Genomic DNA, 16929 nt, shown 5'->3' with positions numbered 1-16929 from the left:
TTTTATTTGTTCACCACATCTCCACAACCGTAATTTATCTTTAGGCCACTCTCGGTGCAGGTTTGGGACGAGGCTCGTCATCACTTTACCCACATGAGAAAAGCGATGCATCAGTGGAGTTCCCCCATCAGTCTATTTCTATTACAACAAAAAGAAGTAGAGGCCAATCCCCCTTTGCTCTCATTATACATTCAATTTGTTACACGTTTCGCCTTTGGCTTCTTTTATAGCTTCTTGCATGTTATAATTGATGAATGTTAGGTTGCATTTTTTATGGCTGCTGTTCACATGCCAAAAAGTCTTGCATTGTGGAAGCTAATGAGGGTGCTGATGTCGAGAATACACAATGAGGGATATGACGAATAACCTTTCCACGCTTTTGATGTTCCCATCTTGGCCACATGGAGGCAGTAGCGGTCAAGGAACAAGAGTGCCTTCAATGAGTACTGTTACAGCAAAGAAGAAAAAAGAAAGCGTGACAAAAATGATAGAAGCTTTTAAGCAGGTGGGTAATGTGAGAGAATCGAGCTGTTCAACCTTGTGAATTGCCTTAACTGATGTGCTGAGTAGGTAATTTCTTTTTCTTCCTAATGTTGGTCTAAAAAAAGTCTGTTTCCAATATGAAATGATTCGAAAATAGTGTGTCTAACAGGTGAACGTTTTGGGAATGCAGCTCTGATAGTTACAGTTTTAAGGGTGTGCTGTTCTCGACTGAAGCAAGTTAGAAAGACATCCATGTACATCAGTGCAGTATGCCAGACATCATCTGATAGGCTGTTTAATTCTGTCTGCCTTTGAACAAGGGGGGCAGGCCCACCTGACAGCCTGATTCTTGAGCTGTCGCCCCACTGGATGTGTAATCTGCACAGGCCTGACCGCCCTCTTTCACGCAGCACACACACTCCACAACAAACACACATACACACCCACAAGCAGGATGTTGCTGGCCTACAGTAATGCGAGGCGATGGTTTTGTAATGCCCCAGTGACTCAATGACAGCCTGTCAATCAATCAAATCCATCCGCCTTTCCCACAGCGCACCTGTAAATGAGCGTCTGTCCATCTGCGGCGGCCATGATAGGCTGATTGGCTCCGTCAGTCAGGGGGTGGGGAGGGGGGTCTGCAATGTGTGCTGGTCTTCCCGTCAAGTAATTTTTCTCCATAGTCATGCATGATGGCAGTTGCCACAGAGGATGGACCTGGGATCACTGAACTGATGTGTAACAAACGTCCGCACACGCACTCAAAGTTGACGCGGACAAATGTGTGTTTGAAAGATAATGGATATAGTAGTTCTTAAATTATTTTGCACCAAGTGCCCCCTTATAAATACTTCTTTTTCCAAGCACCACCGTCATGACCAACATTAAAATATCATGCATGATGTGGTAGGCCTCTCATTGAAGTTTGCCATTCACGGCAGCTCCTCTGCAGTGCAATAGAAAGGACCAAGGTGGGGCGCTGCATTCCAAAGCCCAAACCTCTGAACGTTGCAGCTTGGTCTCCATAGATGTTTATACATAGACCTCTACTGTATGTGATATGTAGGCTTCCCCGTAGGATATTCACTAACCCGCTGCTGGAATTTCTATTTTTTTCCCCATGTTTCACATCTCCTCGTACCTCTGCTTTTTTACGCCAAATCATAATAAATAAAATAAATCATAATGAATAAAATATAAAATGGAAGTGTAGGTGAGTTTTTCACTGAATATACAGTATAAGGAGCCACAGAACGAAACGTAATGAGCTAAATTCATGAATAGCAAACGCTGGCTTGGTGGCGGCTAATTCATTTTTGCACTACTTGATGAACAATATTTACTTTTTACATCTCATTAAATGTAATTAGCTGTTATTTTGCTGTTCTAACATCCAAATATTGACACATTTTCAAATGCAATTTGTTCTGCTTTTATCATTTATGTAAATGTAATAATGGATGTGTTTTATGTAAAGTCACTAATGGATCTCTACAAACAGCGCTACAATTATACATCGTAAGCATGAATGCTGCGATATGAAAAGAAATTGATTATTGCAGAATGAAGCCATTCCTAAATAATTATCTGCAACAGTTGGTAAACATTTCTTTTTCAATTATTGCTGAGCGCTATTGTACAAATTACGCCAAACACTTTAAGCATATTTTTAAGACCTGCTTATGCTCCTTGCTTGTATAAATTAAGTGTAAAATATAAGGTTATTCACAATGGTCCTTATGTGATATCAACCTTGCAGTTATATGAATAAAAGTTACTGTCTTCCTCAGGTTGCTCTAAGTGCGATTCACAACAATAATTAAGAGAAAATACAGGATGAGGAGAATTTCTCCACCTTAAGATCAAAGTCAACAAAGGTTTTTTTTTTCCAGATTAGACTGAGCGATTATCTTGGTGGTATGTGTTTATTTTTTTGCCCTTCCCCAATCTGCTGAAACAAATCGGCAGGGCTGACAGTCATAAATGTATCTTTCTTCTATTTAATCAGGGAGCATTCGATGCACAATGTTGCCTTTAATGCTCCCTGAACGCTGCAGAACTGCCTCTGAGCAAGGAACGTAACGCACCTCAGCATCGGCTCAGCTCATCTCTCACATCTCTCATTCCCTACCTCTCTGCATGTGGTGGTCTGTTTCTCTGTGTGGTGCAATGTCTGCAGCACAATCAATTTATAAAGGAGTGAAAAGTCCCTTTGGTGATTAAATTCAGTGTTATAAATAATAGCTTGGAGGGCGGCACTGTGGTTGAGTGCTTAGCACGTCTTCCTCACAGTTCTGAGGTTTGACCACGGCCTTTCTCTTGGATTTTGCGTTTTCTCTCCTCTGCTTGCATGGCTTTTCTTCAGGTGCTCCGTCTTCCTCCCACATTCCAAAAAAATGCATGCCAAAAAAAACAAACAAACGGATGATGGATTCATTTGTGACTTTTTAGGCTTTTTGACTGCTGAGTCGTTGAGTTCTGAGAATCCACTGTACATTTTTTTTTTTTTTTACTGTAATGCAGCCTTGTCTGTCGAGGACAGCCGCGAGAAAATCATTCAGATTTGCTAATAAATTCAACAGCGCACCAATGTGAAAGTCACTAAAATTACTTACAAATGAGTCAAAATTGGGATAAAACCCAAAAGATTAGCAGCTTCTTGAATATAACAGTGATGGATGAAAGGCTCACAGCAGGTGAAGATGGTTTTGACTCGTCGTCCTTCATCTGGATTAGTTGCCATACTTATCCTAATGATCAAAACACAAATGAATACTAAACAGTGGCCGTCTCCTTTTCTCTTTTTCTTGCCTGAAGTGATCAACAGCGTTTTCTTAAGCACACCTCCTATGGTGGCATCCACTCAACACTTTGCCCTTCTTCTCTTTCTGGATGCTTTCCTCTTCTCCTTCCATTACTTCCTCCTTATTTTGAAGAGAGGCTAACTGCCACTTCAGAGCCCAAAGGCATGAGGTAATCCATGCGGGATTTGTAGGCCTCTTTTGTCCATCTTCTTAAGACTTCCCACAGCGTCATGTGGGAAAGTCGGACCACCAGTCGACATTCAATTCAAAAACACTGGGCTGTGTTTTCACACTGCCAGGTGAAGAGGCGCCTCTTTGTGTTGCACAAGAAAAACTTTGGTTCTAAAAATATTTTGTTGTCGAGTACTCTTGAAAAAACCGTCGCTCGCCATTGGTGCCAACAACGGGCGAGTGAGCGATGAGAACTCACTCGGGCATCTTTTTAGCTTGGCTCCGACAATAAAAGACCAACGCAAAAGGAACAATCTTTAATGAGGAGCTAGTAAAAGTTGCCTGGCAGCCTTGCTGCTTGTGAAGGCTGTCACAGTAAAACAAATTGTGCTCATTGTATGCGAGAAAAGCCGTCTCCACCTGAATGTAGTGTTCTTTCCTCATTTCAAAAATACAAGTGTGTTTTGAATACATAATTGTACATTTGCTTATAGATTTGCCCGGGGACTTTGCTCTTTGTTTCCCAGTGCTGTAGTTTATTGATGTGCAGTGATGCTAAAGCCGCACAAAGCACTTTATATTGCTGCTTTTTCATTCTCATACCCCTAAGTCATTATGTGCACACAAAAATTACATTTGCTCAAATCCCATTGGCTCTTAGTGGAGAAGGCTTGTTGTTTTCCCCGTGTGTTTGCTAATCACTGCAGCATCTCACATCTCGCTGACAGCTTGTAGCTGAGTCTCATATCTGTTGCATCACTTGTAAGGGGCGCTATTCATCTTCATCAGAGGTGAATAAAAAAAAGAAGTAGCATCTGGTCAGCAGAGATAACCACTTTTTGGAGGCAACAGCTGCAACTTGTTAGATGAGTCCAGAATGGGACGGACATGCTTGTGAAATTGATCCTGATCAGTTGAAAGGTTTTGCAGACGACAGTTTATCACCCTTAAAGCTGTTAATGGGTAGGAAAAGAGGCCAAAAAGCTTTGACCAGGTCTTGAGTCGGATTCAGATCATCACTTAATCGTCCCGAGAGACATACATCATTTATTTGCCTCTGCTTTTTACACATATGGGACAAAAGGGGTGCCAGAACTGACCCTTGAGAGACCCCATACTTCAAAGCCATTCAATTAGATTCAAAACTTTCAAAGATCTAATGTGTCCATAAATGTTTATGTTTTTATTCTGTTTTCGGCACACCCACGCAGGAGTGTGTCATAACCTAACACATGAAATTGAGTGAACTTGTTTCAACTGATTAAATGATGATGATGATGATAAAGTGTTCAAGCGTGTAAACATATAGGAAGACACAATGCGTTAGCAAGAAAACAGGTCACACTGTAATATAATGGCCTAGCTCAAGCCAGTTATCTAATTATGTGTACCAAAGAGGAATAAATGTAATATTACTTCTCTAACACTACCTCCGATGCTGCAAAATTGCAGTGTTGACTTTGCCCCACTTTTTAACGTTATTGCTGTTAATGCATATCAGGCGAAAATCTGGCTTTCATGGGAAGTTTGAGCATATCAGGGCAATATACAGCCTTTAGGCCACAGACCGGTCCTTGCAAAGTCTTTATGAGTATAAAATAAAATGTAAAATATATGGTGCTTTTGTTTTTATTTGCACGTGTGGCGACAGTACAAGAGCAACTACTTATGCCTCTTGTGTTTCTATTTTGGGAGTTTGTCACAATATTTTGTTAGTAATGCAGAAGACACTAGCACGTACTGACGTCACATCACACATAAGTAAATAAATGTGCGATAAGCATTTAATAGAAAGGGTTTATGTCATTAACCTCATAGTTACAGGCAGATATAATTACTATCTATAGACAGGCGATCCCTGAAAGCCCTTTAGCGACCTGAAACCTAAATCTGAAGGCCTGCCTATGTTTGCGACATATTGAGGCTGTAAGTCTAAGTACTTAACTGGGGCTGCATTTACTAGCATAGGACTGTCCCGTTTGACTGTGATAATGTAAACCATATTCTAAACATTATGTTTGCCGTATGAGATCATCCACTCTTAATCTTCACTCCATCTATGGTGCAAACAAGAGATGAGATTTAGCTGTACTATGGCTGATTACAATATACCGCAGTTAGATTATTGCCATGTTTTCCATGAAGTGTAATGATGCTATTGATTAACAATCTCCTCTTTCTTTTTTTTTTTCAAGCCCAGACGTGACGCATCTGTGTTCTTCTGAACTTGTTTGGCGTCACATCTCACGGGCTGGATTGCAGTTGAGGGCCGAGTCGCACCAACAAGTAAGTGAAAGACACCAAGAATCTGGGTCTATTGAGCGCCACAGAGAATGAAAAGGAGCAAAGGATATGAGAGAAACCACAGAATTGTGCAACTTCCGTGGAGGATGTTACAATGTCTGGAATCAGTCCAAGTTGTTAGTGTAAAGTCAGTGTTGTTTTATTGAAGCATGATGTCTGGGGTCAAAGTTTAGCATTAGATATTCCAAGTTCTGATTCGTCAATCTTTTATCAATTATTGTGTCTTGCCTTTTTTCATACTGAAAAATATTATTTGTAGATTATTTGTCTTATTTGTGTCTTAGGTAAAACATGATCAACAATGGAAGAAGATAAGATAAGTTAAGATATCTGCTTCAAAGCTTTAGGGGATTACTGTTCACCGAAAATATAAAAATATATTTTATTTTCCTGAAACGGCTGATGGTGTCATTGCTGCTTTGTGCTTTTTTATTGTCATTGCTCTCTAAAGTGCAAGTTTCAACTCATCTGCAACCATGTGAGGAGTACTTTGTGATGTCATAAGCAATGATTAAATTGATTGATTCAAAGGAAAAGATTGATTGCTAAGGTCATAGCAGTACATGGGGTCAGGGTTTTCACCTTTCGAGCTACAACAATCTTCGATGGGTTGTACTTTTTTTTGTTGAATGAGACCTCGGGACAGCTTCAGGTTGTTGTTGTGATTTCGTCAGCCGAGTTTTCCTCCTTGTGATCCAGTACAATCATGGGATCATCACCCTGTTGTCCACCCTAGTTGTGTCATGATTTGTGTTTTTGTCTAGATTATATTTAGTTTTGTTTCATGCTTTGTCTTGTTTGGTTGTGCTTTGTTTCATGTCTTTCTCATTTTGGTTTTGTGTTGACCTGTTCTCGTGTCCTCCCCATCCGTCCGTTGTGTCTGCCAATCGGCTCCTTCAACCGCTTGTATCGCGAGAAGTCCCATGTTGTCTGGTCAGTTTGTATTTCGTTCCCTGCTTCCTTCCAGCCTTTGTTGGATCTTTGCTTATGGTTGTGGTTCCTGTTAGTGTCAGTTGTTACGTCCTCATGTCCTGGTGTGTTTGTTACTTTGTATTTTGTGTTTTAGATAATTTTTTTTTTTTTTTCGGGGATAATTCAAAAGTGCCTTGTTTACTTTTTATACATTTCTGAAATTAAATACTTATCAATAGCGCTTTTGTCTTGCTTCCCTGCTTATTTCAGTGGTTTTGATTGGTAATGGGGATAAATATACATTCAATCTTTTGCATTAGGCGAGGTGAACGCGGAACATTAATGGTGTTTCTGCATTAGGTAGAGGAAGCCGTCTATTGTCAAGTCCTACCTTCACCTTAATTGTCCATTAACGGTGACTCAAGTGTACAGCTTCCTTCTGCTATAGCGCAGATTGCCATTTAGAACCTAGAGTATCTTGATTTGCCCAGATGTTCTCTCCTTGCATGTGAGAAAGGTTGCTGAAGCACTTTTCAACTGTTTATTGAAATGTTAGAAAAATGAAAGACAAACCAAATCAACACAATCATGGAGGAGCTGCTGTGGGCTTGAGCCCACGCCTCGACACTCAGCAGACTCACCAACGTCAATCGTCACCCCACCAGGCCCGCCTCTTTCAACACATTCAACATGAATGTGAATGAGAGCTCGTGCCTTCGATTATTTCCCGTATCTCCGATGGAGGTGGCGTTATCCTCGGCTGTCGCATCGGTTAATCTGGAGCCTTATCATCTTGTTCCAGCAAAAGCTTTGTCACACTAAGTCCCCTTTCAAGGTCACTTTAAAGGCACTTTGAAGTCACAGCGCTCGCTGCGGTGCCTTGGAGCGTCTGCTTGCTCAGTAGGGGCCCTGCTTCGCTCCCCTCAATCACAGGCGAATTTATGATCCGCGGAGCAACCATCTCTTATATGCTACTGAGTGCCTCCCTACATTTAGCCAGCTAATCCTCACAGGAGATGGGGGGCAGTGGACCATAGTAATAAGGATGGAGAGAAGCTACAGATGGCGGGAATCAGAAGTTGAGAGAGGTGGCCCTAACGACTCAGCGACAGTCGGGATGAAAAACTCATAGTCGCAGCACTTTCCCTAAAGTGTCTGCTATCAGATAAGATGAGAGATTTAGTTAAGACTTCATATTTAGAGCATGGCTTAAGCTGTGAGACGACGTCTTAACTGTACGGATGCCAATGTCACATTGTGCCTGCCACGCACCATTTGTCAAATCGGATATTATCAGAGTTTCTAAAGCTGTAATTCTGCATGCCTTCACTGAATTATCCAGGACCACACGCGGCGAAAACACTAATTCGACCCGTCTTCTCCCTGTAGTTGATGCATGTCATATCAGACGTGTCCCCTCCATGACATCTCTGTAATTATCATCAATATTCTATTGGAGGGAAATGGCGTTAGCTGCAATGTTTCTACACCCACACATACACACACACAACGATGTGTCACTTTTGCATGATTGCGAAGCGGCCTGAGCACATTCAAGTTGAGCCAAAATGTCCTTGTGAGAATTCCGATTCCACTTTTCTCCCATTACACTCCTCATGATCATTAACAACAATGGATGTCGTCTGTCATAAAGAGGCTTCAGAGAGACACATCAAGCGCAAATCTGATCGTCCTCCACATGTCACTTAGTAATAATGCCGGCCGCCCACAGACACATTATGATCATCATCATCATCATCATCATCATCATCATCTCAGGCTTTTTTCTTGCTCTGGATTATAAACAATTTTGTGATTTATCATATTCTGTGGTGCAACAATGAGATGTACAGCTTACCCCCATAAACCGGATGAATGAGCAACTACGGCATAAGAGTTAGTTCCACGAGCCATCTGACAATGAAGCAACACACGAATCCAGGAATCCAAAACTATGTTAATGTCAACCCACTTTTGGGCCATCTAAAAAAAAAATCATGGTTATATATAAAAAAAAAAAAAAACAACAACAAAAAAAACATTTATCCAATAGAATAGACCAGAACCCTTTACAGCAAAACCTTAAATGGTTCACATAATAATAATAATGCTAATAATTATGATAACAATAATCACCATAATTATCATCCATTTTATGTGCTATGCAATTAGACTAAATGTCACTGGGAGAAAATAGACAGCAAATGTTATGTTTTGTTATTTTAAATGTATTCTGCTCAAAAATGTTATGTCCCTATCTACTGTCTTGCATGATAATAAATGTGCCTCTGTTTGTTTAATCCTTAACTCAGCAAAATATATCTCCTTGTTACTTACTTTTTTAAAATGCATTTTTTTTACCCCGCTTATTATTTTCCTGACACACATCTAGAGTCAAGCATACGAACCCTCTAACTCTGTAGGTGTACCTTGAGCTCCCCCATCATTTATTTTTTTACCCTTTAGGACCACTGTTTTATTACGCTTGGTTCTCTTGCTTGCTTTCAATGTAAAACTGAAGACAAAACCAAAATATGACTAAGTATGCAAACGTTCACATCACTTTGATTTGTAACATAATTTAAACACGCACAAAATGTAGACTTTAGTCTGGGAAGTGAAAAAAAAAACCTAAACAATTGAGGTTCTACCAACATGACTGGCAGGGACTCTTTAACGGTTAGTAGGAGCGGAGTGTGGAATTCAAGGTGCCCGTTGCAGCTCTGAAATGATTACTATTATATTATCCCATCCATCCATTTTCTATGCTGTATGTCCTCATGAGGGTCAGGGGTGAGCTAAAGTCTATCCTAGCTGACTGTCAGCGAGAGGTTGCGTGCTCCCTGACTAGTCACTGGGCACTTACACTGAGATTCACTCCGATGGCCAATATAAATCAATGATTCTTAAATGTTTTTTTTTTTTTTTTAATTTGACGGGGGTAATCAGAGTACCCGGTGAAAACCTACACAAGCACAGGGAGACCATGACTTGCAAAAATGTCAGGAAAATCTAGAATTTATAATAAGGCCAGACCAGCCATGCCAACTTCTTATCATTTCTGATACCATAAATTGAATACTTTAAGCAAAGTGAAGTGATTCGGAACAGAACTTAGCATTGTTTTTTTTTTTGTTTAAAGGCAGAATTTGATCTAGTGGGATCATCAGTATAAATAAAATAGTTACGACAGCGGATTTTTAAGGATACACGTGGCACGTAATAAACACTTATTTTTGTAGTGGGTGTTTCATATGGAATTTCAAACTTTTAAGGCCTAACAGTGTTTTTCAATAAAATGTTTACTGTAATCTTTAGTTTAGTACGGACTACAATGTTCAAATTCATACCGGGATGGAACTGCACTGCATCGTAGACCTCTTTGTTGGGAAAAAAAAAAGAAGAAAAAAAAAGAAATCAGCAACTGTAGTACATGCTCAGTATAAAAGCCCCATGTTTTACTTTACACATTTGCTGTTTTGTACGTTTGTGAACGTTTAGGCCAGGGGTGCTCATACTTTTTCAGCATGCCAGCTACTTAGAAAATGACCAAGGCAAAATAAGCTACCTACTATAAAAATGCAACTTTATTTTCATATATATTGAGGATTATTTGTACAATGTATGTTGATGTACCTTGCAGAACGGCATGAGCCAATCTCGGTGGCGGCTTTCGCTTTTCAAGTAAGTTGTCTGAAAAATGACTGGTGTCCTGACAACTGGCTTTATAATTCCTTCACATTTCTCTTCCTCAGCCCGCTTCTCGGCGGAAAGTCGGTATCATATTTTCCATGAACAGTTCGAAAATCCCGCTCCACAGTTCCCTTCTTTGGTATTGCAATGGTAGACTGGCAGATGAGGCAAACGCACTTTGAAAATGTCATTGTGAAAAACAACTCCTCCTCCCATTCCGTATGAAAGTGATATGTTTTTGTCTTCTTACTTGGTCCAGCACCCCCACTCATGTTGATACCCCGCTTGAGTTCAAGAGAATAAAACAAGGGCTTAAAAGTGGAGGTAACCAACTCGCTAGCTTGTTAGTTGTGCTGCACTTAGCACCGTTGTTTGTGCATGCGTGACCTATGTGTCACAAAAAAATCCGGTGTCATCTGATTGGGTGCCCTGTTTCAATCACATGACGGATAATGATAGGCTGACGTTTATTTTTTAACGTCATGCGATCTACCCATACTACCTTTGCGATTGACTGGTAGATCGCGATCAACGTAATGAGCACCCCTGGTTTAGGCGAACAGTGTGGGCAAAACACAGGGCTGTAATCGTGTCCCTGCTTTCTACATTTGAACGCTACTGTTTTCAAAGGAAAAAACATCCAATTTGAGACACTTTTCAAATCATCTCATGGTCTAACACTGCAGATTTTGAAAACGATCATTTTTGCTTTTATATTAGATATATTTTTCTTTATTTATTTAGATAGGTTTTAGCCTGTGCCTCTGTGGATAGTTTCCTTCGAGGAAATAACCGGTGTAAAAGAACTAGATGGAATATAGAAAAACATTGAAGATTATTGAAGTAGTTTGCTTAGAATTTGTGAATTCACAACACTTTGAGTCGTTTTTGATTCATTTGTTCATCATGAGAGATGATCCATATTTCGAATCTTCTTCACAAGACCAGGCACTTTTATTAGTCCGGTTCTGATTGGCTGGCAACCTTAAAGGTGCAGAAAAAGACGTTTTTATGAAATTAGCCTAGAACAAGACTAGAGTGACTTATGTTGTGTGACGGGAGAGCGTGATGGAGAGAGTGAGGGAGTTCTCTGTGCCCCCCTTTTTTTTTTTTTTTGGCTCTTCTTTTGCCAATGTTCCTGTGCATCGTGGGTACCACGTAATTTATCACTTCGCCCCAAAACGTAGCTCAGAACAAGTCCAAATGTGGTCAGTAGAACATAACTAATGCATCATATTCACAGGCTTTTGCCATATGGCTTTAAGGCGTTGTGATGCCTCATGACACACTAACAACACTCCAGTGTCTGGGCCAGGCGAGGGACTCCATAATGGTTTTGAGGAACATGGAATAAAAGTCAAGAGTTTGCAGGGAGCTTCCGGAATGAATGTGTCTGCAGACCTTGGCCAAGGGGAGCGCTCGCAGGAAATAATGTTGTGTCTCGCTTTCCAATAAAACAAAATAGTAAATTATTTACAGCAGGCCACTGAGTGCACATCCACCTCATTTGCATTCTTGTCGCCATGGGGATGGATGTGACATTGTGCTGATGAATGAAGGCGTGGGGATTTTAAAAAGAGCTTCTTCTGAAAGGAAGGACAGATGGTTATTTTTATTTTTTCATAGGAGCTGCAGGATAATTAAACCCAATGAATGGGACTGTTTTGGTCGACAAGAAGGAGCTTGTGTGAATTGTAAAAAGATAAAGATGTGAGCTGCCGGAAAGTTGGCATCATCATGTCTTTCCAATCGGTATCACCACATACAAATATAAATAGGAACTTGGAATTACAGTATTCAGATGGTTGACTAAATATTTTAACTGGTTATTCTTGTTTTTAACCCACACTAAAAACTGAATATAAAATATAAAATACAATGTTGTATTTTGAATGCAGTATTATTTTTAGGACGATTACTTGGAGTATTGTATTCAACACCAATGCATAGCAGAGTGTGAGTTAAATTTCTTTTTGACGGATTATGAGTAGAGAACTCTCACGTTCGCTGCAGTTGAGTGGCTAAGGTGTTGTCCGCTGTGACAGTTCTCAGTGCCACTGCTAATGTATGCCGCTTCCGCTATCTCAAGGTTGGCCGACTAATAAGTTTCGCTGTGACTGTGTTTCAGTGCCATTGCTAATGATAACCATTAATTATTGCGTATTATTTTACAAATATGACCAAAACTTTGTACTAATTGTAATTGGTCAATTATGTTTTTGTCTATTGTTTAAATAAAAGCAGGCCATATGATAAATTCTTGTATTTTAGTGCCCAAAAAGAGATTAACAAAAGGTGCAAAGGGGAAAACCCCCCCCCAAAAAAACAATATACTTCGGACATACACTGGACGAGCCACAAGACTACAAATGTGTTGTGTGTGTCACAATCAAGGTCAACACGGGCCTTAAAAAATAAATTGCTCCTGTAAGCTTTCCCAGCAGATGGCGGCCATCTTGGCTTATCTGTGTGTGGTGTTGTTTTTCCAGTCAAGTTGCGCTGCACACAGCCTCACTGACTGAACACAGGTGGAACGGCCGAATTACAGTCTGAGCGTTGGACATTAACCCGCTCTATCTGGGCTGAAATTGTCATTACTGATGACACCCAATGTAATTGCTAATTTTACGCTCCGGCAGACACATTTACCACACGTCTTCTCCTCATTCAACTTTTCTTTTTGTGTATAGCAGGCCAGGCTTAAGTTATTCAGCCCTCTTTTCTACCTTTCTTAAGAGCTGGCAGAGAAAACATAAAATTTTCAAGAACACTCTCATTCTCTTTGATACACTTTCCAACAGCGATCCACTGTTGCATGCACAAACAACAAGTACAGTTAAAGAATCAAATAAAATGTTTACAATCACTACATGGAGACTCGAAAGAGAAGAACCGTGCATGAAGCCATTGCAAATTCAACCAAAAGCAAACATAAGGATTAGGATTGCATTGCCACGTTTGCGACCTTTTTCTTCTTTTCTGTTTCCAAATCTTAACTGTTTTCTGTAGAAGACCAAAAGTCTTGCGCTCTAAGGTTGTGGAAAAAGAAATCACCTGAAATGTCATTCAAACTGTTATATACGTTCATCCATTATTCTTGTCAGGGTGGTAGTGAGCTGTAACCTGCATTAGATGATATTCTTATTTTGTTACAATGAACCAAAAGTTGAAATCTATTACTGCTTAGATTTTAAATTGATTAGAGCTTGATGTTTTGTGGCTTGTGCTTGATTCCAGCTCCGGCCTTCCTGTACGGGGTTTGTATGTTCTCCCAATCCCTGCGAGGGTTTTCTCCAGGTTCGGGTTTCCTCCCACTTTCCAAAGACGTGCATGGCCGACTAAAGGGCAACTCTAAATTGGCCCTGGGTGTGAGAGTGAGCGTGAGTGGTTATTAATCATTTTGTGCCCTATGAATGGCTGGCAACTAGTTCAGGGTGTACCCCGAAGACAGCTGGCATAGCCTCCAGCACTCTAGAAAGTCTCCATTTCAGGGTTTTCATGCATAAACCACCTTGTACTGAGCAACCAGGACAGTGTAATTCTGTCATTGCTATCCTTAGTCAAATAGATTTTGTTATTTCTTGATTTGATTGTCTAAAAGATGCATACAAATGTATAACACGCAGTTCAAAGTCTAGAACTTTTGCTTGGTACCACTCACATGAAGCACTGCCATGTGCCCAATCTGTACGCAAGTCGGAACAATAACCTAAACTATTATAAGATAACAGTTGTGTAGTCATGTCAATAAACATTTGTATGAAAAACACTACAAATCAAACAAACAAACGAACACAAAAAACAACATGAATTATGTTGGCAACAGAGCAATGTTAGGATGTATTTGAAACTTCAAAATCGTATTTCGGGGCCAACGTCAAAGACTGACCTCCTGCCCTGTATCCTGTACAAAACACTCCTTGCTCACATCACTTGAAGTACTTAATCAAACATGAGCGTGTGACACTCTCAAATAAGATGGATATCGATTTCGTCATGGTGGTGTCATTCATAATTGTACAAGGCATAATTATTTCACCTAATCTTGTGTCTGATTCCCAGCGGATTGCCCTATCGGCTCTCAGTGTACGACACCATGACATTAAACTCATCATTATCACATTGCACTGTGAAAGGTTAGCGCGCTCTGCCAAATTAAAGGAGAACGTGCGTATCACTTCAGAGTAAAAGTGGGTGGACAGGAGGCAGGTGCATGCAGGTAAGAAAAATAAGGGAAGAAATGTGTCCTGTCATTTATTTCACAAGGCCAAACGCTGCACCTGTTGTGACTCTGCTGCAGGCAGAGCAGCTTGGAAATAAAATGCAGTAACATCAGTTATCGATCCAGTTCCGTGATGAACATGGAGGAAAAGATGAATTTTGTGCATCATAGTACTGTTGAACATTAATGGCATCAATATATGATAATCCATCATTTTAGGGGAAGTGAACATGCCGCCTCCATCCAGAGATTTGCTCTCATTACGTTGAGTCAGTGCGACGCGCTACTCCATCTTGCTGATTGGTAAATACAAAATTGAAGTTTTAATATACAGCTGTAAAAATCTCTCCACCTATTATTTTTAGACGTGTTTAAAATGTTTAAATACATTAAATGACACCGTGTTTTCCGGACTATAAGCCGCTACATTTTTCCTAGATTTTGAACCATACGGCTAATACAACGGTGCGGCTTTTCTGAGGATTTTTCTTCTTGCGATAGGGGCGAAAATAAATACGCTAAATAAATCTTTATTTTTTTTTTTCTCTTGGGCCTATTCTGTTTTAATCAGCAACGCTTTTGCTGTGTTAAAAGGCACTGTTTTAAGAATTTGTTTATGTACCTTTATGTGCATTCACAGTACAAAATCATAGAAATAGAAAACTGCGGTTTATAGCCTGGTGTCGCTTGTATATCTTTGTTTTTTTATTTATTTTTTTCCCAGGAAGAGCTGCTGCGGCTTATATACGGGTGCATCTTATAATCCCGAAAATACAGTAATATTACTTACATCATTATATAGTCAATAAAGGTTTTATGATGACATTGCAACAGATTATTTCTATGACCATGCAGTTGTTATTGTCAAGGTTATTAGGACATGTAAAGTGCAGTATCCAAATGGTGATGGACAGCTTGCTGATACAAGATGAATGAGATGCAAAAAAAACCCAATAGAAATGTATCTTGAGGAAAGCCGAGGATATGAAAAAAGAACAGCATAAATAATGTCTTATGTTGTTGAACCTGTTGGAGCAAAGGTCGTGATCTGGACTTGGCATGGGCCACACGCTCATCTGCATTGGCACTGAGGGTCAGTGGCACTCACCAGGGGGGCGCTTCCTGATCAAGGATAGGCTGAGTGAACTGCCCTTGATCGAGACACGGTGTGTCCATACATAGGAGTTAACTGGGTGGTGGTACCTCAAAGTTGAGTGTTTACTTCGGCAGATTAAAAAGGAAAAGCATACATGCTTGACAAAGAGAGCAAATTTAATTGAGATAGACAGACAGAGCCCATCATCCGCGCTTTTAAGATGGGAAAACAAGGTTAAAGGTGTCTTTTTTTTTAAGATGATCTTGTTTCTTTGTGGGTATACCGCTTCATACAATGTACTTTGCATTGTCCCTGTGGTTGAGGGCGTGGGGTGAGAAGTGGCTCATTTGCCTCAAAACACAAACATTTCATTTTTTTTTAAAAATAATTTACTATGCTTGCGGTGTTTTGATGAAAGCATGACAGAAGACATTAAGCAACCTGAGTCTATAATAATTTTGAATGTTGTCTTATTACAGTAGTAGGGATGCTGTAATAACAGCTTAAATAGTGAATAATAATAGAATGCTGTGAAATGCTGTGAAATGCTAGTGATCTGATTTTACCTTTATACACCACCACAAAGGATTTGAAATAACATTGATGATGATAATATGTAGGAGAAGAATGTTATTAGTGTATTTTATACTTAGATTTTATCTTTTTTTTTTCAAACAAAACATGGCTTTTATTTGATTTATGGCATCCCATGAGTGATTTTCATCTGTGCTCTTCAAATATGTCAATGCCAAAAATCATCAGAGCTACCTCGGCGCAAAATTCTCTGAACACCAAAACAGCTGTTGGCAACTGTAAGCACAATCTGTTAGAGTGAGTGAACAGAATTTAGTGCAAGCTATTTGTGATCTTAATAAATCCGACAACAAGGCGCAGACATTGGGTCACATTAATGCACAGGAAAAACACACACGACTTTGAACCGAATGAGCCTAGGTCAACTTGTATCAAAATGATGAAGACCGCAAAATATGGAGAAGGAAAGGAACTGCCATGATCCAAAGCATACCACATCATGGGTCAAGTACAGTTGATGTAGTGTTACAGCTTTCTGCAAATGTTACCGGCTCACTGGTGATTGATCATATGACTGCTTCTGTACCCAACTCTAGTTGTGCAAATTGTCTTTTAATCCTTGCAATATAGCTGTGCCTAGTAATACTGAATACTTCCATTTAGACATAGCATCGAAGTTTAGAAATAGAATAGAAATAGAAATAGAAATC

General features: G+C 39.9%; 1 long non-coding RNA gene across 3 annotated transcripts in view; it reads left to right on the top strand.

Annotated features, from left to right (window-relative positions):
- The first annotated feature begins 403 nt into the window (after positions 1-403).
- Positions 404-16929, top strand: part of LOC148344212 (uncharacterized) — a 106831-nt gene continuing 90305 nt past the window's right edge. Inside the window, exons 1-3 of one of the 3 annotated variants that reach the window (XR_015845585.1) lie at positions 432-570; positions 5654-5744; positions 6047-6845. This is a non-coding gene — a long non-coding RNA (uncharacterized LOC148344212). Of the gene's footprint in view, positions 571-5653; positions 5745-6046; positions 6846-16929 lie in introns of those variants that run through there. The other 2 variants (XR_015845588.1, XR_015845586.1) reach the window with 2 other exon arrangements.

The sequence above is a fragment of the Idiotropiscis lumnitzeri genome, chromosome 1, assembly GCF_059441095.1.
Source record: "Idiotropiscis lumnitzeri isolate Australia: NSW breed Sydney's pygmy pipehorse chromosome 1, RoL_Ilum_1.0, whole genome shotgun sequence".
NCBI classification, from domain to species: Eukaryota; Metazoa; Chordata; class Actinopteri; order Syngnathiformes; family Syngnathidae; genus Idiotropiscis; species Idiotropiscis lumnitzeri.
This window is presented reverse-complemented; position numbering and strand designations above follow the sequence as displayed.